Raw genomic sequence first — 23,415 nt, forward strand, 5'->3', positions numbered from 1 at the left:
GATTTAAAATCACTGGAACAGAAATTCTCAAACCATTAATGTACTGTGCGTTCATTAGCCACATCCTTCCCAAACACTTGGTTGATATTTTGAGCTGTCTGTACTGCATTGGTTCCACAGTGGAACTCATATTTGAAAATAACACAAATTTTTGACTTATCCATGGCTTTGCAAAAATTGTTCTAAAATAATAATTTGAAATATAATCAAAAGCCAGACCATGTGTTTGAAAGACTGAGGATGTACCTTCACCATACAAATAAAACAAAAAGTGTCAAAGTGAAATGTCAGAGGTAGCAACTGTCTAACTTTATACATTGGACATTCAATACTTAATAACCTATAGCAATTCCAGGCTACTTTAAATCAAAGCATTTCAGCTTTTATCATTCTTATGTCATCAAAGAAGAAATTGCAGCTCAGAAATGTTGTGATTTTTCCCAAGGTCACCTGCAAAATAAGGAGAGCACATGGGTTTCCTGACTCCTAGCACAGTGCTCTCTAGCTAGGTCATGCTTCCTTGATAGTTGAAAACCCTACTTCCTCCAGGAGAAAACAAAACTACTAACATATGTGAATGATCCTTTAAACTGGAATGAAACAAACCTTACATAAGAAATAACTAAGCAGGAAATTATATGAGAAATATATCCAGTGGCTCCGGGCACATAAACAGTTAAAAATTCTCATCACAGAATAATCTAAAATCATCTGGAAAGTGTGTGTAAATCTTTTCTGACAAACTGCCTGCCCCTTCCTCCTGTCCAACCTAGATAAACAGTTAACCACTCCCTTTTATAAACTTTATTGTTGTACTTTTGACTCTGAATTGTGCATTGTTTACATGTCCATCTTCTCTCGTAGTATTAAGCTCCTTGATTACATGATTACAGGGACTTTGTCTTATTCATGCCTGGCCCCCTGCACTTGAGACATACATGGCATATGGAAGGTGCTCACCAAATGTTTCTTGAATGAACAGACACTTTGTATTCCTATGCTATGTTTTTTAAATGTGACCTGGAAGGGTAACTAACTGGGGGCTGTGACAAATGTTAATTATGTGAATAACCTTATAGGGAGGAGATAGGTAGTTCTCATGACAGTTTTGAGATAGGACAATGTAATGGCTTCTCTACTTAAAGCAAGCTAGGAAAGATCATATATTTTTTTTCATATCTCTGAATTTGTGGACAGAAAACACCAAAACTTTAGAACTTGTGCAAGGAATAAGCACATCACCCAATGAAAACATTCAACTGTGTTTGGGAGTGACTATATTTTTAACATCTCCCTTGCTAACTAGCACCTCTCACCTTTTGCTTATTTATTTTAAAGCATGAGCTAAAATATCTAGCTGGAATTTAATAATATTTTGCTTTCACTGTGTTTTATTTAATTACAATAGCCTTCCATTTATGATAAATGGTACTTTTCCATTTATGGTCTTAGCATAAATCTTCCTTTAATAAAAAAATTAATTTATATTTTAAAGTGGGCCAACTTAAAGAAATATAATAAGTAAATGATAGCACAGGAGACACACACACACATGATAATAATCGTGCTAAAGTTTGGGCACATTGGGTTACAATATAAGATTAGAGCTGGTGTCTAATTCTAGCAACACATCAACCAAGGCCAAATTTGAGTGGCTAGAGAGTCTGAATTGGTAGATTTGGTGTGATTCCTAAGTGGATTGTGGGTGAAAAACTAGAACCACTAGCTTAAGGTGAGGGTGGAGCCTTGTCAAATCCTGTGACACTTTAGGAAAACCAGGGCTGTGAGGGGCAGGCCCAAGCTTGAGTCCGGAAAGCCATTCATAGCCGACTTTTCCAGAGTCTCAGTGTCTTCCTCTTTCATTCACTCTTCCATGCACTCCTGTCTGGCATCTATTACCCTACCAATACGGCTCTCACATATTCAATAATCACTTCCCAGGACATTAATCACTGCTCATCTTATTCAATACTTCCCTAGCTTTTAATGTGTATTTCCTTTCCACTATTCTGTACACACTTCTTTCCCTTGGCCTTCGTGGCACCCCACTCTCTTGGCTGGTCTTTTAAGTCATAAGGGTTCAGGAAGGCAGTCAAAAAGATGGAAATCACTTGCAAGCTGATTCTCATCTGTCAAGCCACACAATTTTGGGTTCCTTCAACGTTGGATCCTACGCTCTCTTTTTTCCTCTCTTGACTCCAGCCCTAGACAATCTAATCCACATCGAGGTTCAATTCTATGTAGAACAAAAAGTTCCAGTTAGACCTCTTTCTAGAATTCCGCCCCATCTACCTGATTGTCTTCTTGGCAGCTTCACCTCAATGATATTTGAAAGTTCTGTCCAAATTAGCTCTTGAATTGTCCTCCTCCCTTCTCTTTGACTCCCTTATCAAACCTAGTCTTTCTATGTTATTTTCTGTCTCAATAAATGTTGCCATATTTCAGATATTACTAACACCAGAAACCTAGAGTTACCCCAATGCCTCCTGGACCCTTACATCCTGTATCCAGTCCATCCACAAGTTTTCTAAGCTTTAGAGCTTAACTATCTCTAACAGTTATCTCTCTCCATCTCTGGATTATTATTACTGCCATTGTCTGTACATGCTACTATCCTCTCTCCTGAATGACTGCAATGTCTTCCTTGTTCTTCTCCCTATCTGTCTTCCTCCTACATCCCTTCCCCTATTCTGCTGTTCACACTGCAATGAGAGTGTTCATTTTGAATATTACCATCCTGCCCCCTTGCTGGAAAACCTTGATGGCTTCTCATTGCTCTTAGGATAATACCCAAATCCTTAATGTAAACTTCAAGGCCTGCATGATCAGACCCTGCCACTTCCCTATGAGGCTTCAACCCACTCCCTACTCCTGCTTGCTCGCACCCTGAACTGTGTCCTAACTATTCTCCCTCTGCATGTGCTGTTCCTTCTGCCAGAGATACTTCATCTGTTCTCCTCCCACTCTCCACATCTGACAAGTTCAAATGTTCCACTCAAGGGGCTCTCCCTCAGAGAAACCTCTCTTCCCTGACTATAGCAAACCTTCCTGTGATAAGCTAACATGACACCATAAAACTTCCCTTCATGCCACTTAGTCATGGTAATACTTTCACTTCTATTTGTGTGTTTGCTAGTTTAGGTCTATCTTGCTTTTGTTCAGTTAAGTCATCACTTTTTGGGAAAATCTCCAGCATGTACTAGGTGCTTAATAAATATGTCTGGAATGAATAAAGAACAAAGGAAGGTGATGAAATTGGTGTTGGAAGAGTGGCAAGGTAGTGAGATTTGAGTAAGCAAAGAGCAATGATCTTTATCTCTTCATTATTTGGTGGTGGTTCCTTCTGATGAGGATGGGCAGCTTATCTGTCTGCTGAATTGGAACTGGAGGTTCGAGAGACAGTGAGATTCAGAGTAACTAGTGGTATTGCTTCTTTGGACATTTCTATTCCCTATTTTGCACTTCTCTTCATGGGATAGGTTTTTGGTGTGGGAGTACATTTATTGGAAATGGTTAATTGTGGGAATTGAAATATTACTATAAAGGCTTTGCTTCATGAAAAGTGTTCTCATTGGTTGGGAATATTTTCCTAGGATCCTTAAAGGTCACTTCTATATTCAAGTGAATAGATTTTGATGGTATAAAGTAGATATTTTGTAAAGTACTTGCCAAAAAGTGAATCTCCTTTCATTTAAAAATCATCCATTTGTGTGCGAGTAAAATTGCCTGTCATAGTTTGAAAGGATTATTTATGGTTTCTAAACATTTATCTCTCCCAACTCAGCTCATATACTGCCTTTACAAAATGGAAATTTAATTCCATTAGATTGTTCTATTGTCCAATATATACAACTTGTTATAGTGTATTGTAACATGATTACATTCAATTGCTCCACTTGCTATATTAGAAACTGACAAAAAACATCAAGCAGTTTTTAACTTTTTACTATAATATGTCCTGGTGACTATGACTAACACTATTGATCACCTCGAGAGAAAATCACCATCAACAATAATGCTGTGTATGACCTAAGAAGAAAATAGTTCATGGTGATGTGGAAAAGAATAATTATAAAAAAATGATTATATAATATGCTCTCCAAATCTTTATAGGTGGAAAACAGAAATGTAGAGTTTAAATAACATTTCTCTATGTTTGAATTTTAGAAACAGTTTCTTTGATTTCTATTAAGTTGCATTAAGTTTTGTGTTCAACATGCATCATTTAAATAGAACACGGTATGAATATTATTTTTTTGTAACTGTAAAATTTGGAATTATTTAATTCCTGAAGTATGTTTCTATATCTCGGAGATGGTGCTGGTTAGGGGTGAGGGATAGGCTGAGAGCTGACAAAATGATCTCAAAGATGCCATCTCTCGAAGAAATTATGTTACAGAGATACAACCAGACTGAAGTGTACCTGTCAGACTTCAGAAACTGGCTGTGCTGTGCTGTTAGGCCACATGCGAGACACCATCTGCTCTAGGCATTGCTCACTCTGAGGGGTTCATGAGCAGTAATTAAGGGGAGAAGCGGCATAGGCTCTTAACAACAAAAAGAGACTTGATGGATTTGACACCATGCATGAATATATAATTAGGAGGGATACTCCAAGTAAAAAAATTGAAGGGAAATGCATATATTAGGTATTAAAAATGAATTTATTTTTAAAGATCAATCTGTATTTTTCAGACAAGGGCAGACTGTAAGATTTGAAAAGCCTATGTCTTCCTCTCTCTTTGTCTTCCTCTCTCCTCTACTACCGACTTTGAGAGTAATGACTTTAGTATATTGCTATGTTTTTTGACCATAACTTTCGAATTGGAATGTGTGTGGCTCTTCACAGCTACTCCTTTCTACAGGAGCACGTGCCTTGGGTGTGGGGGTGTTTGTGCCCTCCGCCTACATGCCTACACACTCACAAGGGGCTTGTAGAGGTCATTGACTTTATCAGGAATGAAGTCACTGATTGAAAGTGTAAGTTTTGATCTTATCTTTCCATTGTATTCTGACAGCCATGCCATGGAATGAATGCACTCTTATCTTTCTCTTCTTTTTTGCTAGCAGCTTCAAGAAAAATAATCTTTGTTGTCAGGGAAAGAGAAGCTTCATTTTCAAGTAAAAGGCATTTTCTTCAACCAACACAAGTCTTGGGATTATCATAAAACTTGTCAAATAATGGCAAGGTTTATTAAGATGTGATAATTCGTCTTAACTTTTGACAATTATTCCTCAATTTTAGTGACAGTGGAGATATATTGTGATCAGAAGATTTCAAGATTATTGCTTGGGCTCCTGAGAAACTCAATATGGTCTATATATGCTTAGGAGATTTATTTTTGTAAGAAAATGGCAGAATTTTGTAATCTTTATTCCTTGCCTTTTCTCCTAAACTGTAAGAACAATTGATACTAATGATTTTAAAGTTTTTTTTTTTTTTTAAAAGAGCACATGTATTATGGGAAAATAATTTATAATTTTAGCTGATAGACTAGACTAATTCAAGGAAATCAATCATAAATTTATCTTGGGTTTTATTTCTTCCTATGAACTAGTCTGCAATCTCAATGAGGGCAGGGACTACGGCTGTTTTGTTCATCTATGGTTCTGTATAGCCAGGAACATACTGTGTGCTCAATAAATATAGATTGTCTGGATGGTTGAGTGAATAAGAAATAAAGGGAGACTGCTAACTAGCATTATTTAGTATATAGCATACACAAGGAAGACAATTATTGAGTGTATTTTCTATATTCTCAGTATCATGCGGTGTGTTATGCAGATATAAAATATAGAGCCTTGTTGACCATTTTAGACAGAGAGGGGGGGAAGGAACAACATATAATATAACTTATCCATGATGATTAAACTGAAGGAAAATTTATTTCTATTGATGGCAAGTAAACACTGAAAAGATTCTCAGGATGGTTTGCATATAAGTACTTTATAGGTATTTATGAAAAGTTGTGTTAGTTGATATTAGGTATCTTTTAATGCTTAAGGGAAATTACTATATAAAACAATTTCTATTGAAGAGTTTCATGTAAAACTTATGACAATGATGGGATTTGTTCTGTATGTAACTTGAGATTTTTATCCTTCAAAACAGTATGAAATGCAGAATAGTAGCACAAAGAACACAGTGTTATTTATGATAAAACTAAATATTCCTTTTATGCTGCCATTCAATACCTTCCATTATGGAATTCTTTTAGAGTGCTACAGAATCACATCTTGCTTTACCAGTGAAATGCAAATTTTGCAACATCAGGCAAACAGGACAAAAATAAGCCTAATTTCATTAGTTTTCTGTAAAGGTGGCTTCTTATTTTGTTTTTCCCATGAGCACCGATCTAAAGATCGGTTTAGAGAACCGATCTAAAGTCAGGTTAGGCATGCCCGTATATGTATAAAAATCTCTCTATAAAATTTGTATTTCATCTCTATACCTATGTGGATCTAATTATTCATATATATATATATATTTCTATATAAAAATCCCTAGAGGAATTTTTGAACTCAGAAATTTACCAAGGGATTTTTTTGGGGAATGACTGAGCTGATAAAAAGAACTATACTGAATTCATTATAGATTTAAGTGTAAGGATATAGAGAGAGTTCTGGTGTAAGATTTGAGTTCTTCCTCTCTCTGGTTCTCTTGATAACTCTTTATCTATGCAGATAAAGAAATAATTTTGGCACTGCCTGGTAGGGTGCTAGGCACATAGTGGATGCTTAATAAACACTTATGAAAATTCCTTCTGAATACCAGGGGTCCTTTTGTGTATCCCACTGTGGCTTACCCACAGGGTCTACACTGTGATGCCTACATCTTGCTCTAGGGTTTTTATTACTTAAATGAGTTAATATGCATAAAGTAGTCATTTTTAGAGTGCCTGCCACATTGTAAACATTTTCTAGGTACTGTTATATAAAACAATATATAAAAGTATGACTTAAAAAAGATAGAGTCCTTATGATATAATAAGGTTTCGGGGAAGATAGAGAAACTCATTAATGTTTCAGTTGAAGAGTGCTGGGGAGTAACATATTAGTAAATGCAAGTCAGGATTGTAGGACATAAGCAAAAGAGATGACTGTCAAGAATGTGAAGAGATTGGAATTTTACCTGACCTTCAAGGTAACCAGTTAGAGTGCGATAGTTTCATGGATGCTGATGAACAGTCTTCTGGACTCAGTCTTTCTGTTTAGGATTTGCAATTGCTTTCAACAGTTATTTGATTCCATTTTAAAACAACTTCTTTAGTTGTTAATTGAAAAGCCAATTGAAAGATTTGGTTCAGGTGCACAATGCCTGGAGCACAGCCAGAGATCTTTCTCACAATAGGGTGGAGGTTAGGGCTAGGGATTCAGTGCCCTATTTTTTCTTTTTGTGCAGGATTTTAAAAATTCTTCTTGTTCTCAGCGTTTATTACTTGCTTCAACATTTGCACCACAGATAATCTGCAATCTGCTTTGACTTCTGCTTACCATTTGGCTTTTTCCATTTCAAGTTGGTAGAGATGTCTATCATGTGTTTAAACCCATGTCCTTTTCTCTTTTTATATTTTATCCATCATCTCTCTCTCTTTGGAGTAAAAGGATTAATGAAGTGCAGAGTCACTGTATCATCTTGAGCAATTCACACCTTGAGGTGATTTTAGAGCTGTGATTTTAGGCCAGGGTTATCTTCTCTTGTTCCATTTTATAATGCACATCAACAGTTCTGCTTCTTAATTTGTGGTGATGGTCTTTGCACATTGTTATGGTTGGATCAGCTGTCAGTCCTAGTGGTAGGAGAGTGTGCTGAAGGATAGTCATTTTAACATTAACATCCAGCTGTAGTGGATTAGGCTTGCATGTGCTTTAAAAAATAATTTAAAGAAAAAATATATTCTTACTTTGTTTTCCCCACAATTGGAAAGTTTGGCTGTTGTTTATTTTCTATGACTCCAAAAGGGAACATCAATCATATATTAGATTAAATATTAGGTTACAGCATTCAAACAATCCTTCTTGGGAAATTATCTAGAAAACAGATCTTTGTTAGTCCTACTCTGTGGCAGAAGGGACTAAGTAATTTTTTCAAGTGTCTCAGTGTCTTAATCTAGTAAATGTGAGATAAAGGCAGAATGTTGATTCTGTTTATTTACCACACGGAGTAGATATTGCTTTCCCTATTCAGTTGTTACATTTCAAGAAGATGATTACCAGTGAAAGTTCAGCATCTAGTACAATTCACAGCTCAATAATGAATGAATGCCTTAATGAATGATAACTTTAGTTGAAGGCAATTATGTTCCCATTTAGAAAAGGCTGGGGTCTACATCAATTATACTTAAAGCACCTGTGGCATTCGTACATTTGTTTATTCTGGAAACTATTATTTTATCTAGTTTCCAAAGCTTCATGATTGTTAAATTTTATTTTTTTTAAAGCAATGACATTTAATACAGCTTTAACTAGTACATTGATGACCTACCCTGGGTTGTATGATTATAGTGACATGTTTAACTACACATAACATATTCACATTTTCTATTTTTAAAATAGACATCAGTCATTTACCAGAGATTCTTTATTGCTTCAAAGAGACATTCTTAGCAACAATGTTGTCAAGGAAACATACTGAAACTGTTACATAAAAGCATGTCTCTGTGAGGAAAATCTTTCAAAATGGTATTTCTATTTTTTCCCAGATTATATAAAATTGTAATTTACAAGCAATTCAATTTAAGTAAATAATTTATAAGCAGTTTATGTAATGGTATGGCTCTGGAAATCTGCCAAGTAAAGACATTTTCAAATTTGAAGGTTAAAGGATTAGATGCCACTAATAAAATGCAAAGACCTAATCAAGAGGGGATTTAAAAAAATGATATGATGTCTGATTCTCATGTTGAGCATGTTAATTTCAATGAAATTTTCAAAATGTAGGTGACATGACTTCTTAGAAGAATTAATAGATTAAAATTGTCCCTCTATTTCCATGTTGACTGAGTACCGGAGGGAGAGGAAAAAAGGCAAAGATTACATTTGAAGGTATAAATTTCAAAGTCCATAAAAACTGCATATGAAGTGCCATTAAATAGCAAGTATACGTGTATATACTTACTGTTAATATACTTACTATAAATAATATATAAGTATATTATTTATGTGTTTAGGTAACCAAGTTAGGAAACAGTAGTCAGAGGCTGAGTGGCCACAGACTTCTGTCTTCAGCCCTGTCTTATTATCTATTTTAAATTTATCATTTAGTATTGAAGGAGATAAGCTTGAATGAAAAGTTTGCAAGAAGATATGGAATACATACATGTTTTTTTTTTTTTTTTTTTCTTTTACTAGAAAGATTGGGTGAGATACATACATGTTTTGTTAAAAAGTATAGATTGAGCTACATTCTACGTAGAATATTTGAATTTCAAAGGACGAAAGAGATCGTTCAATAGATAAGGAAATGTGCCAAGAGAGGCTAAGGAACTAGCCTAAGGTTACTAAGGAACAAAGCCGGAAATAGAATCTGGATCCCTGATTCCTAGTTCAGTGCTATTTCTGTGATATTATTGGCTTAAAGAACTTGGGTCACCGCTCTTCTGTGCTTCTTTCCCAACTGTTAGCACCAGGATCTTCAACTGAAATGTCAACTCTGCATAGCATTTTGGGTATTATTTAAATTACTTCTTGTGGGATGGAGGAAAGAACACAGAAAGTGAAAAAGAAATGCTTTTTTATTTTTGAAAAACATACAGGGACTCTCAATAGGCCTTGATGATACATTAAGGAATGAAAGGCTATCAAGTATAAAGGAACTACAATAGTTTAAATATCTTTTGATAATCAAAATTATGAAAATGTATCAGCTTTTGCTGAAGACAAAGTAAAAATAGATATAAGGAGGAAATTAAAAACTATGCTTCCTCTTTTCATTCATTTCTCTTTCATTCATTCTTTTACATTCATATCACAAAATGTTGCACAAAAGAACACTATCTAAGATGGTATTCTTGTCTGGCTTGAATCTGGGAACACTGGCATGTTGACTGGCTTTGTCAAGTAGATTCATCTAGTGGATATCTACAACTGTTAGAAGGGTATTTACACTCAGGCCTTTTCATGTCAGCAAAAAGATAGATTGCTACTTATCGATGGTCAATTTTTGTTAGTAATCGTATGTATTTGAAAAGAGTGCAGTCTTTTATTCTCTGGCCATTTTATTATATGTCAATTAAAAAAATTAAAAAATAAAAATAAAGAAATTTTCTCTTTGCTTTTGGTTTTGGAGATTTACTAGTATGTAATGCACATGCGATTTTCTTTGCAATTATAGTGCACTTTATAGTGCTTATAGTGCTTTTTGAATCTATGGCTTAATGTTTTATCAGTTTTGGATGCAGCCAATGTCTCTTTCAATACTATTTCTGCTTCTCTTTAAATACCGTTTTCTTTCTTCCTCTGGATCTCCAAATACATGTATGTAATACTTTTTCACCATATGCCATTTTCTATTTACACATTTGTTTCTGTATCTTCCATCTTTTTTTTTTCTAGACTATAGCCTAAATATTTTGTTTTGATCTTTCTTCCATGTCACCATTTCTCCGTATCACCATATTTATTAATAATACTGTTTGGAATTTCCATTTGGTTTATATTTGAGATAGCTTTAGTTAACTTGTTCAATTTCTATTTACTTGAGTATATTGGGCATATTTATTTTAATGCTCTTGTCTCTGGATCTCCTTTATGACTATTTTTATTACTCATTGTCTCTCTTGTATTTTTGATGCATTATCTTGTTTCCTATGTGGCTGATTATTTTTTATCAAGTGCTAGATATCACACATTAAAGATTATGGATATAATTTGAAGGTCACAGCACTTTTATCTTCTCTAAGAGAGATCTTATATGTTTCTGGTACAATTAGGGACACTAGCAATTCCAGGCCACTTTATTCAAGAATTGAAATAACTTAAAAGTCTGCTCTGTTCCATACAAAATGGTTTTATTTCTAATTCCTACTTATTCCTAGGATGTCAAACATCACAGCCCTAGCTCAAGGACTCAATGGTTTATCAGACTACCCTTCCACTCTCTGTATTTGGTTGATACTTGATTTATCCTTTACTTCCAGTTTTGTCCTCTTAGCTTCATGAGTGTCGTGAAGTTCTCTTCAGCTTCTTTGAGGCTTTCTATACTATTACAATAAACAAACACCCTCAGGACACAAGCACCTGTCAAATTCCAGGTTATCAATCTGGGTTTTCTTATTTTCCTAGCTCTTGCAACAGTAAGCCTTCACTGCCTTAGTAGTTCTGTGCCATTACACAGATTTTGTTTTATTTTGTCCAAAGTTTCTATTTTCTTTCAGTAAGAAGATTGGTCCAAATTATCTGTCTTCTATTACTGGAAGTAAACCTCCAAAGTTTTATCTTTGAAATTTGTTTCATTTTTATATACTTGGGAGCTTTTCATTTTTCTACCAAGACTTTTTTTGCGAGGGAGGAGCTGCTATGCATTTTTTTCCTCTTTTTACTAGCAATACAGAGCTACAACACAGCTAAAAAGAAATTTAACTTAGTATGTTTACTATGCTCCTTTCAAAGCTTGCAGGTAGAGAAATTCAGAGGAATTAGTTGAGAGAGAAGGAAATACAGTATGCTCTATCTTTTCAATGACTTATTTAATACCAGATTATTTCACCTGATATCATATATTTATTCCAGAAGTTAAAGTGACAGATATTATTTTCATTTCTTGACTGAATATTTGTATCATATAATATAACTGGCAAGTAAAGAGTTTTTATTACTAACATACCATTGCTCATTGTATAATTTTATCATTGTATAATGTTAGGTAAAAACCTATTAAGAATCAAATTTTACATAATTAAAACATTTCATTTCTAGTTTTCAGAATATTACAAATGAAAGCAAAAGTTCTCTGCTGTTGTAATTTATTATTGCTTATGAGCATTATATATACGCATATATTTCTTTTACTGTACTTTAAGTTCATAGAATTGAATTACTTAGAATCTTTGGTTGATGATTCACTTTTATTGTTGCTATATATTGGTCCTCTTTTGTTTGTTTCATAATTGTTAGTTTTGCATACTAAATAACATCTATAAAACCACCACCTGATCTGAACACTAAAATATTAACAAAAATGTCTTTCTACCTATTTGTTTTCCCCATCCTGTTTTTCTCCCTTCTGTCCTGAGATAACCACTTCCCTGGACTTTTGTTTAATATATATGCATAAACAATATATCACTTAATTTTAGCTGTTTTAAAATTTTTGTCTAGAGTCTTGACCTTTTGAAAGTCAAAGAATCCTCTCAAGTGTTATTGGTAAGCTAGCTGAATAGAAGGCTAATGCTTTAGGCATCTCAGATTCATTGCTGATTGCTATCCAAGGAAAAGAGAACTTCTACTTCTTGTTAATGCTCACATCAAAACAGTTAGAGCTTCAGCATACATGCTTAATAAGCATGGGTGGGTGGAATAATTGTGCTGCTTTTATTGTATTTTTTAGCCAGGTCTATAGATGGTTTGTAAAGACAGCTAAGTCCATGTGGGTTGCAAATAACTTTTATGCCTGGCGTATAAAAGCAGTGCTTCATCAGCTGCCCCAAATGCCATTCCTATTTATGTTATCCTCAGTTGCATTCAGCACCAAGGAAAGGAACTGTGGAGGAGCTAACTGCTTAGAATTTCATGAATTGTGCAGTAAGAGTTTTCTACTCCCATCCAACTTCATGGACTCATAAGGGCTCTGAAAATGATAATTACATCATCTCTGACAGTGGTTTTTGATTTTAGAGACCCAGATTCTGGTTTTGCTCACAGAAGTTTGGAGACTTTTATTAAAGAACAAATAAGAATAGATGCTCTTAGTATACAGTGAATAGTACAAAAAGCCAACAAAATTATTGTGAATCCAAAGCTGAAAATGGCAATTAAAATAGATTATGTCTTTCTGGAATGGTCTTATTTGGAATTCAAGAAGGATGTCATGATTTAAAAATATGCTTTGGTTTTATTATTAGAACAAAAATTTTGTGAAGAATAAAAGAAAAATATAAGTAAAACAGACAAATTCAATTAGTGGGAGAGGGATGTTTTCTTAGGAAGAAGGGTCAAATTTTGAGGCTCTGACTAGATATGACAAATTAAAGGAAATAAGGCCCAATTTAACTGCTCTTGAAAGTGGAACTATGAAAGAAGGAATTGTTTTAGTTATTCTAGGATTAGAGGGAGTGACTGGGCCTAAAGAAACATGGTTATAGGTAGTAGCAGGGTCGCAGAGAATGTATTGGAATTGTTAGGCTGAGGGATTCTGGATCTAACAAACTTTTAAAAAAACTTTTGAGTAAATTCTATTCTAAACCCAACAATGAGATGCTTTAGGGACAGGCTTTGACAAAGTCAGGTTTTGTTTCATTTTGTTTTCTCTTTTTCCTGTAGGGATTTAGAAGGAAAAAAAATCCATTGTTACCACTGGCTCTACCTCATGTTGACCTGCTTTTTAATTCCATTGTAAAAAAGGAAACTTTTAGAAACTTTACTTAGTATATAAATATGCTTTTCTATAGGGACTGTTACTTAAAGACAGATGTTCTATATTTGGGTCGAATTTGTTTTTTTAGAACCACCTACAAAATTGTAATTTTCTTTTTTTTTTTTTTTTTTTTTTTTGAGACAGAGTCTCACTTTGTTGCCCAGGCTAGAGTGAGTGCCATGGCGTCAGCCTCGCTCACAGCAACCTCCAACTCCTGGGCTCAAGCGATCCTCCTGCCTCAGCCTCCTCCCGAGTAGCTGGGACTACAGGCATGCGCCACCATGCCCGGCTAATTTTTTCTATATATATTAGTTGGCCAATTAATTTCTTTCTATTTATAGTAGAGACGGGGGTCTCGCTCTTGTTCAGGCTGGTTTTGAACTCCTGACCTTGAGCGATCCTCCCGCCTCGGCCTCCCAGAGTGCTGGGATGACAGGCGTGAGCCACCGCGCCCGGCCTCAAAATTGTAATTTTCTAACAAACTCTTGAAAGAGGTTCTTTTAAAGTTGTAGATAGGGAGTCTTTCATGAGAACCAATCATATGAGTATGGAATATTTGGACAGATTTGAAAGAGGATGATTGAAGTATCAGCCTAAATTAAAAGAAGTACTGACTTTCAAGGCGATACAGTTTCGGCAAGCGAGAATGGAGATACTGCCTCTCTCTTAAGCGGAAGAAACTTGTGGAACCGGGTTGAAGGGAAATGATGGGAGATGCTATACATTGAAAAGGAAAGACAATAATGCTCCTAAGTCAGCCTGGGGTGAAAATTTGTCTTATAGGACTTTGGTTGGGATGGTTCAAGCAAGGAGGGGAAGGTAGACAGATTTTTTTAAATAATGAATGTTTTTGTCAGCACCAGAACTGACTGATTTTCTCTCATGATAGGACACCCTAACAGATAAAATCTGGAGAAAATTATATGATAAAATCAGGTAATAGAGCTTACAAACAAAGGAAAGTCAAAATAGATATTCAGGTCTTGTGAATAGCTATTCTAATGATTTTATGTGTTCTATTAACTCTTTGTACTTCCTTAGCAGTGGGTCCCGTGAGGAAAAAAATTTAATTCCTGATATCTTAAAGTTATAATACCCATTCCCATGCAGCACAACCCAGACGACAATCCAGCTACTCAGGCCTTTTCTCGAGACTACAGAAAGGACTTGAGAAAAATAGATTTTAATTTTACTTAATTTATTTTTTGACTTTAACTTAAAAGCCAGGTTGACCTAACATTGAGGCTTTAATTTTTTCCTGAGAACTTCATAGGGGCGATTATGTGTATTCGAATCTGGAAATTTTTCTCTTATTAATGTTGTCTTATTGGAGAATAGTTATGCTTCTGTTTGATTTCATTGTGTAACCTCCAGGGAGTTATGATGGACAGTGAGGCTGGACACAAACTAGAATGGGAAACAAAACAGGAAGTACAGACAGAACTTTGGAATACGTTTACTTAATATATTAATACTATTTTTTCTCAATTCATATCCTTCATGGGAAAAAGCTAAACTGGCCACAGTGGGGCAGTGGTTGGTCTTTGTGGAGGAGCCTTATGGGCAAGGGAGAGGACTGTCCTGAAGCTCATCTGCTTCCCTAAGAGATAAAGCAAACCCTTCCTTGTTAAGCCAAATAGGTGAAGAGAATGGAAAACAAGAGAATATTTATATATGTGTGGGAAACTTATTCCCTACTTCTCACATTTCCACAAATGGAAAATAATATGTATTTTGATCTCCAGTAGGGAAAAACCCTTCTTGTTTTTTTCCTACATCTTTTACATGTAACCAAGGATCAAGTTATGATTTTTGGGATTGATAGAGTTGGGAAATGTACTGAGCATGATCAGCATTGCACCTTCCAGGTTTTACTGTTTTTGACATCAGGGTGACTGAAGACCACTCCAGAGGGAAGTTTACCAGGAAAGATTCTGTCTCTGCAGTAGAGAGGTCAGCAGTTTTGGATGGGGTTAAATTCAGATCAAGGTAAAATATATTAGGAGATCCATTTGGACACTGATCCAAACCATTTTCTTCAGCTCAGTGTTACCACTAATAAAGTTGAATTTGTATATTTGTCTCCCTGACTACTTGGTCTATGTTTTCAACTCAGGGAGGCTTTAGGCGCAACAATATAATTATCATTCCTAAAACCTCAGCAGGTATAGAGAAGTATCAACTGATGAAAGAGGAACAAAGGGAGCAACAGCAGTTCAGTGAGCAGGGAGAGCCCTACATGGGCCTCCAGGCATTGAGACATATGAGGAACATTTGCATCATTAAAGGCAGAATAAAAATGGTGACTTGTGATGATGTATTCTGAAGCAGTGGGTCTGATCTTATGTGTCTCCTAGGGCCAGGTAGGTGAAATGAAAAAACATAACCCAAGTATCTGCTATCTCCAGGAAACACATCTAAATAACAAAGATGCACACAGACTCAATATTAAAGCACGAAAAAAATATTCCATGCAAATGGAAATCAAAAGAGAGCAGGAGTAGCTATTCTCATGTCATATAAGATTGACTTTAAACCAACAAAGGTAAAGAAAGACAGGGTCATATACCTTTACTCTCTCTATATAATGGTAAAAGGAGCTATCCAACAAGAAGACATAACAATACTAAATATATATGCACCCAACACAGGAATTCCCAGACACATAAAGCAAATTCTACTAGAGCTAAGCAAAGAAATAAACAGCACAATCATAATTGCCAGGGACCTAAACACTCCATTGTTAGAGCTTGCCAAATCATCAAAACAATAAATAAATAAATAATAGACTTAAACCAACCTCTAAATCAAATGGACCTAACAGACATTTACAGAAAATGCTACCCAAAACTACAGATTATACATTCTAATCGGCGGATCATGGTGCATTCTCCAAGATTGATCATATCTTAGGCCACAAAATAGGTCTCAAGAAATTAAAAAAAAATCAGAATCATACCATGTACTTTCTTGGACCAGAGTAAAATAAAACTAGAAATCAATTATAAGAGAAACACTCAGACCTTCACAAAATCATGGAAGTTAAACAACCCAGTGCTGAATAATTACTGTGTCAAGAATGAAATTAAGATGGAAATAAAAAAATTATTTGAACTGAATGGCAAAGGGGACACAAGCTATCAAAATCTATGGGAAACAACAAAAACATTCCTCAGGGGAAAATTCAAACCCTTAAATGCTTACATCAAAAAGACAGAAATTGGAACCAGACAATGGTGCCCACTGTCACCACTTCTATTCAACATAATGCTAGAAGTCCTAGCCAGAGCAATCCGACAAGAGAAAAATACTAAGGGTATCTGAATTAGGAAAAAAGAGGTCAAAATATTGCTTATTGATGATGATGTGATCTTTTATCTAGAAAACCTCATAGATTCTACCAAGAGTCCCCTGGAATTGATAAATAAATTCAGCACAGTCCCATGATATAAAATTAATGTACATAAATCAGTAGTATTTCTATGTACAAATTATTGTCTTCCATTACATAGGTTGTCTATTTGATCTGTTGATTGTCTCTTTAGTTGTGCAGAAGCTTTTTAATTTGATCAAATTAATTTGCAAGCTATACATACAATAAGGACTAATAACCAGAATTTACAAAGAACTCAAGCAAATCAGCAGGGAAAAAACAAATAACCCTATTAAAAAGTGAGCAAAAAACATGAACAGAAGCTTTCCAAAAGAAGATAGACAAATGGCCAATAAACATATGAAAAAATGTTAAATATCACTAATAATTAGGGAAATGTAAATTAAAACCACAATGAGATATGACCTTACCCCAGTTAGAATGGCATTTATCAAAAAGTTCAAAAACCATAGATGCTGGAATGGATGCAGAGAGAAAGGAGTGCTTATACACTGTTGGTGGGACAGCAAATTAGTACAGCTTCTATGGAAAACAGTATGGAGATTCCTCAAAGGGCTAAAAGTAGCATTCAATCCAGCATTCCCACTATTGGGTATTAACCCAAAGGGAAAAAAAAAAGACTTTTCATCAAAAAGACACCTGCACTCGAATGTTTATTGCAGCAAAATTCACAATTGCAAAGATGTGGAATTCCCCTAAGTGCCCATCGATTCATGAGTGGATGAATAAAATGTGGTATATGTATAGCATGGAGTTCCACTCAGCCATAAAAAAGATGAATTAATACTTTTTGCAACAATCTGGATGGAACTGGAGTCCATTGTCTTAAGTGAAGTGTCTCAAGCATCGAAAAACACATACCACATGTACTCACTATTAAATTGGAACTAACCAATGAGTGCACATGTGCACAGAGGGAAATAAAACTGAGTGGAAATCAACCAAGGGGGAGAAGAGAGCAGGGGAGCGGGAAAAGTCTACCTAACAGGTACTATGAACACTATTTGAATGATGGGCACACCGTTAACTGGGACTCAAGCATTACAAAAGTGATCCATGTGACCTAAAATACCTGTACCTCCTTAATGTTTTGAAATAATATGCAAAATAAAAGTAGCAAGTAACAAAAGGCGGGATCTATGTGTTCATTGTGTGAGCAGAGGTGATGACTGGGAGCACATGCCCCCTCCAGGGTGAAAGTTGTGTGTAGCCATGGGGAAATCATCAGATTTTTTTTTTTTTTAAAGAAAAGGCAGAAGAATTTTTATAGAAATTCTGTAGTAGTTTTAAATATTGGCTTGAATTTAGGGGAGAATATTTAGCCAATTAAAGCAAGCCTATAGACTGGATGTGGTTTTTGGACTGTTGTAATGGAACTGATGTTTCTCTCACCATATTTGAATTTCTTTATTAGGAATGTACTTTATTCCAACTGGCTAAGGCACTTCAGTTTCCTGTCTGCTTGCGGTATTTAAACTTCTGCTCTACCTCTTTTATTACCACTGATTTAGGAATTTGTCATATACTGTCCTAGACCAAATGTAGGTTTATGACTTCAGCGTTCATGGGACTCGATTGGATCCAAGGAAGCACATATGGCGAAATGTGCCATCTCAACATTTTGTCAATTATGCCAGTGTACTTGTGCCAAGGAAAGTGATCTCCCCCTCCTAAAGACATATGAGCCAGAAAGAAGTTCTTTGATTTCTTGTTTTATGTGACATTCTGTCTGCAATTAGCAGGCATCCAGATGTTCATGCATTTTATATTCAACTTATACAGTCATTTATGTTTCCCATCAGAAAGCAGAGTGGTTTATGTTCCAGAAACTCAATTGAAAAACATTTCTTCTAACTTGAACTTGAAATGACTAAATGTTTCATGCTGTAACTTCTAATTATAAATGTTCTGTGAGATTAGAGGACTTTTATTTTCATCTGAGTAAGTTTGAATTTTGTCTACACCCATTGAACAAACATTTGAAAATATTTCCTTCAGTTTGAAGCTGTTTGTATCTTTCATTTTTTTCATTGATAGGCTTTCTTTTGCTAAACTCCTAAAACTTTATTTGTAACTTTTAGTCTTATTTTATAAAATCACAGTTGTTTGCTTTTGTAACTGTATCTTCTATTTTTCCCTAGGCTGTGAGATACTCAAGAGGCCCTTGCAACAGTTAATACAGGATTTTTTTCATATTAATTAGGTGCTCAAGACATTTACTTCCTTTGTACTAATTCACTCTCTCTTCAAATTTACAGAAAAGGTATTTGTAGATCAATTATTTAACTAAGGGTGGAGCTCTTTCATCAGCTTGGTCCCCCTTGCCAACTCATGTGAGACATGTGGCTTGAACAAGAAATTAACTTTTGTCAAGCTGAGATTTCAGGTCTGTTAATACAACAAAAGCTAGTCTGTTCTGACTAATATATGGAAGAGAGGTTAACACATATTAGCCAGGCAGCTTGCTGGACTGCCACTCTCTTCCACACTTTTTTCCACTGGATCTTGTAAAGCAGTGGTAGTCATAATTTCCCTCTCTAACTTTATTGTTATTTTATTATGGACAAGTTTTAAGTATATATAGAACCAGAAAGGATGATGTAATAACACAATAAACCCATCAACGTATGACTAATCTTGTTAATTTCTGTTCTTACCCTCTTGTCTCCACTCGATTGTGTTGAATCATCCCATATATCACATAATTTTATGTGTAAATATTTAAGAATATTTCTCTAAGATAAAATTTTATAAACTTAACCGTAACACTATTTTTGCAGCTAAAAGTTAACAATATTTCCTTAATATCATTAAATAGCATTCACATTTCACCAATTGTCTTATAGAATATTATTTTTTACAAGTTATTTCTTCAAATTGTGATCCAAATGAAGTTTATAATTGTGATTGTCTAATATATCTTTGAATCTCTGTTAATCTGTGATTAATGTAGATATTTCCCCCTCTCTAGTTCTAAAAACTGTGTCATTTTTCCTGCAAAGTTTCCCATAGTCTGGAGGGTGCTCTGTGTTCCCATGGTGTCTGCTAAACAGACTCCTCTGTCCTTTGCATTTTCTGAGTGGATCTAGATAAAATTGCTAATTAGATAGACAATTGATACAGACTGCATTTCGTCGGGGGCAGGGCTGTATTGTATACTTTTATCATGAGGCACCAGTCTGGTTATCTCTATCACTTTCCTTCCCCCTTCTATTTTTTGATGCTTTCAAAAACTTAGAGATTGCTTCTGCTTTTAATAATGCGGATGCACGAAACTGGCAGGGCAATCTTTTCATTTTTAGGACAATTGAACTCTCTTTTCCTTTCTTTTTAAAAATCAAGTTCTTTGGGGGTATAATTTATACAAATAAAAAAACACTTTTAATTAGTTGATAAATTTTGACAAATGTATACATTAATATAACCACTTCCACAATTAAAGTGTAGAATAATTCTATCAGCTCCACATCCCTTGTCCTCTTCCTGGACAATTACCTCTTCCTGTCTCCAAACAACCAGTGATTGGTTAAAAAATTTTTTGTCATGATAGATTAAAATTTCATATAGACAATCCAAAGTTTCATAAAAATGAAATTATACAGTATATAGTCTTTTGTGAAAGTTCAGAAAAATAGCCATAAATTTCATCCATTTTGTTGCATGTATAAGCAATTTCTTCCTTTTTATACTTGAATAGAACTCTATGGATGTGACAAAATTTGTTTATTCATTCACAAGTCAATTGATATTTGGATTATTTCTGGGTTTTGGCTATGATAAAGTTGCTATAAAAATTTCTGGGGCCGGGCACGGTGGTTCACGCCTGTGATCCTAGCACTCTGGTAGGCTGAGGCAGGAGGATCGTTTGAGCTCAGGAGTTGGAGACCAGCCTGAGCAAGAGTGAGACCTCATCTCTACTAAAAATAGAAAGAGAAATTACTTGGACAACTAAAAATATATATAGAAAAAAGAAATTAGCTGGGCATGGTGGTGCATGCCTATAGTCCCAGCTACTCGGGAGGCTGAATCAGAAGGATCACTTGAGCCCAGGAGTTTGAGGTTGCTGTGAGCTAGGCTGACGCCACAGCATTCTAGTCTGGGCAACAGAGTGAGACTCTCTCAGACAACAACAACAACAACAACAAAATTTGTACAAGTCTTTAAATAAATATTTGTATGTGTTCATCCTGTCTGGTAAACCTGAGAAGTGAAATGCCTGGGTTATAGGACAGGCATATACTTAAACTTTACTAGAAAATGCAAAACAGTTTTCCAGAGTTGTAGTTGGGAAATGTTCTGTTCCCATCAGAAATGTATGATAGTTCTATTACTTTACATTCTTACCAACATTTGGTCTTGTCAGTCTTTTTAATTTAGCTAATCTAATTGGCATGCAGTGGTATCTTATTTTGACTTTAGTATTTATTTCTCTGGGGAGTAATGAAGTTGACTGTTTTTGTAAAGTGCTTACAAGTCATTTCTGTCTCTATCTATCTGTCTATCATTAACATCATTTATTTGTATTGAGAAAGAGAGATGGCCTGACCCATCTGAGATCTTCCTCAAGTTTTCTTCCTCTGGAGGATTGGAATTTGAATGTTTCTCTGTTGTGTTTGAGCTCTGGGAATTGTTCATCTTACAAATCCTTGGTTGTTCTCCATCTGCGTCATGAAATTTCATGCTATACAGCTATACATTCACAAATTAAGAATCAGCTCATATGTAAAGAAACTTGTGCATACTGGTGAATGGCTCCCTCCTCCTCCTTTCATAGCTTCCTTCTCCACTTCCTAACTTCTAGCCACCTTATTTTCCCTAAACTCTGATTGCTGTCTTCTAAAATTCTCTAACTTTCTGTGCTTCGCTTGGTATTCTTTTACCAGTTTCGTGGTTCAGAATATTCCACGAGGGAAAGCCAAAATAATAACAAGGCTCACTCATCTGTTTTCCTACCGTCAGGATCATATCTCTTCACTGTTTGTTATGCAATGTCCCAAAACAATTGTTTCATATGTTTTTCTTAGTTTCTTATTTATAGTATGAGGTTAAGTATGCAAAAATCCTAGGACTCCTTTATTTTCTTTTTTTGCTTTTTCTTAAACCACTTATACCCAGCTGAATTCTCTAAATTTGTTCAATTTCCCTTTATGCACAGTAGATGTTTCTTTCTAATCCTCATTATTCTCCTTTATGCTCCATCTAATCTTTTCTAGATTTGTTTTTGCAGGTTTCTAGAGCTTTTCTTCTCCAAAGAGATAGAAAGGATCAAGCATAAACTCCCTCAATTTTACTCTACCATCTCTCCATGTCTGCTAAGACCTCCTGCTTTCTGTTTTCAAGTGCAGTGCCCTCATATGACCAATTTTCACGAATTTCATTTCCACAAAATTGTATTTTCTTTACCCATCCATTCTCCCAATTACCCTGCACACCACCGTTTATCCCCATCTATTGCTATGTCTTTATCTTACTACTTAAAATTAGTGCATGGTATTCTTTCTCAGAGTTCTATCTTGCTGTGGGTTGCCAGTTTTCTCCTTTGAGACAGCACACTTATGAAAAACCCTCAGGGTAATAGTTACCACTGCTGGGTACAGCTGCCATGTCTATTTTCTTATCCATTTTCACCATTTATTCCTTCTAATACTTTTAGGACTAAGGCTTCTCAGTCTCAGTTTTATGACCGTTTTGGGCCAGATAATTCTTAGTTGAGGAGGCTGTTCTGCGCAGTGTAGGACGCTTAGCAGCAAATGTATCCTCCACCGAGATGCCAGCAACATGTTCTTCCTCCTCTCGGTTGCGACAAAGTGTCGCCAGACCTTGCCAAATGTGTCCCCGGGGGACAAGATCGCTCCCCAGTTAAGATCCACTGACTTAGAACAATTTTCTCCGATTCAGAGAAAAAGTCTCAGACTCACTTTCCTCAATTGTAAATGAGGATCATAAAACCTATTAGTCAAGGCTACTTTGCGGACTGAAGATGATGCACAGAAGTTTTTGCACAGTGTTCAGGAAATGTTTGCAATTTTAAAATTGTTATTATCCTTTCTGTTACTACACTGACCCTCACTCTCCTTCTTAAATCTTTCCATCATGTATGTATCTATAATGTATCTTGCTTATTGTAATATTACCATTATTACTTTATTAATCTAATTTATTATAGCATATAAATCTTATTTTGCATTTCTTATACTGATACCTTCTCCTTTTCCTAAGTCTCCTTTTCCTAAAAAATGTTGACCTTTGATTCCATACCCTCCTTACATAATTTTCCTTCTCTTTACATTAACTTAAAAAAATGTAAATGTGCATTCATTGTTATAGATCCTGTTTATATCCTAATATCTGGCCTCTGTCCCAATCACTTCACCAAAATTGCTCAGGCAAAGATCATCAGTATCTTTTTATATAAAAATATTTAAATCAAAATTAAAAATGCAAATAA

The sequence above is a fragment of the Microcebus murinus genome, chromosome 11 (genome assembly GCF_040939455.1).
Source record: "Microcebus murinus isolate Inina chromosome 11, M.murinus_Inina_mat1.0, whole genome shotgun sequence".
Lineage (NCBI taxonomy): Eukaryota > Metazoa > Chordata > Mammalia > Primates > Cheirogaleidae > Microcebus > Microcebus murinus.